Genomic DNA, 1,482 nt, shown 5'->3' with positions numbered 1-1,482 from the left:
ATCGTGCGACATTTGCATGCGGTGGGAAACGTTCAAAAATCGGGTTTGTGGTTACTGCACGCTCTAAGCCAAAATCACGAATGTCAGCTGGTGGCCAATTACGCATGTTTCGCTCGTCATCAACTGGCTCGAGAACAACACCAATCGTTCCTATCCTGTTCCCTTAGTGGTAAAGAGAAATGGTGTCCTTATGGTAACACAAGGGAAAGAAAGGAATAGTTGAGCCCAAACAAAGCAGCAGCTCAGCGTGCAAAGACCTGTGCGTATCTGCAAAATATGTTATACATGCGGTGGAACAGTGACGGTGTTGTATACCATGAACTGCTTCCAGGAGGTGTAACCATCACTGCTGACAGTCATTGTCAGCATCCGAGACGTCTTGCAGACGCAATCCAAGAAAAACGATCACGAAGTCCATGTGGAGCGATGCTGTAGCACGATAATCGCCGCCCGCATCCTGTTAGACTGACTGAAAACACTGTACAGGAGTTGGGTTGCTCCGCACCCATCTTGTTCGCCTGATCTTGCGCCCTCAGATGTTCACCTTCTCTGCTGTCTATCGAACGATCCTCAAGGAACTTCCTTTCCGAATGAAAATCTGCTCAGAACATGGCTCGACGAGTTCGCCTGAAAGCCGTCACGAAATAGAAAAACTATCCCAGAGTTGGCAGAGTGCTGTGAATAGTGAAGAAGAAAAATTACTGATGACTGAAGTCTCTGTTACGTTTATCTAATCTATTTATTAAAAATTTTAAAGAACGCTACGAAATTATGTAGGCAACGGCCTTGCCTCAGTGGATACACCGGTTCCCGTGAGATCACCGAAGTTAAGCGCTGTCGGGTGTGGTCGGCACTTGGATGGGTGACCATCCAGGCCGCCATGCGCTGTTGCCATTTTTCGGGGTGCACTCAGCCTCGTGATGCCAATTGAGAAGCTACTCGATCGAATAGTAGCGGCTTCGGTTAAGAATTCCATCTCACGACCGGGAGAGCGGTGTGCTGACCCCACGCCCCTCCTATCCGCATCCTCTACCGAGGATGACACGGCGGTTGGATGGTCCCGGTAGGCCACTCGTGGCCTGAAGACGGAGTACGACATTATGTACCAATCCAAATAGATTATTGTTTACATTAACTATAATTTAAAACGAATTGCCATTACTATAATGTCAGGTTGATATTACGTAAAGATTCGAAGAGACAGCTGCACAATTTCTTTTTGTTTAAGCTGAAACGTCTTTACATATACCTGCGTCGTTTACTACAAATCGGAATCTATAAATAATATATTATTTTGTCAATGAGATAATATATTTCGACGAATGGGCGTCGTCGTCAGTAGGTAATGATCTAATTCCTGGGAATTTCTGTTTAAAAAATGATTTCTCACTTCGCAAAAATATAATAATTCCATTCGTATTGTGATTTCGAAAAAGTGTTTGTAATCTTTTCTACACCTGAACTAATTCTGTGGTCCTAGCA

At 44.7% G+C, this 1,482-nt stretch overlaps 1 pseudogene; it reads left to right on the top strand.

The window, feature by feature from the left end:
* The first annotated feature begins 776 nt into the window (after positions 1-776).
* Positions 777-894, top strand: LOC126095643 (5S ribosomal RNA; annotated as a pseudogene).
* Positions 895-1,482: the final 588 nt, after the last annotated feature.

Source organism: Schistocerca cancellata, chromosome 1, assembly GCF_023864275.1.
Source record: "Schistocerca cancellata isolate TAMUIC-IGC-003103 chromosome 1, iqSchCanc2.1, whole genome shotgun sequence".
NCBI lineage: Eukaryota > Metazoa > Arthropoda > Insecta > Orthoptera > Acrididae > Schistocerca > Schistocerca cancellata.
The sequence above is the reverse complement of the archived record's forward strand: the minus strand, read 5'-3'. Positions and strand labels throughout refer to the sequence as shown.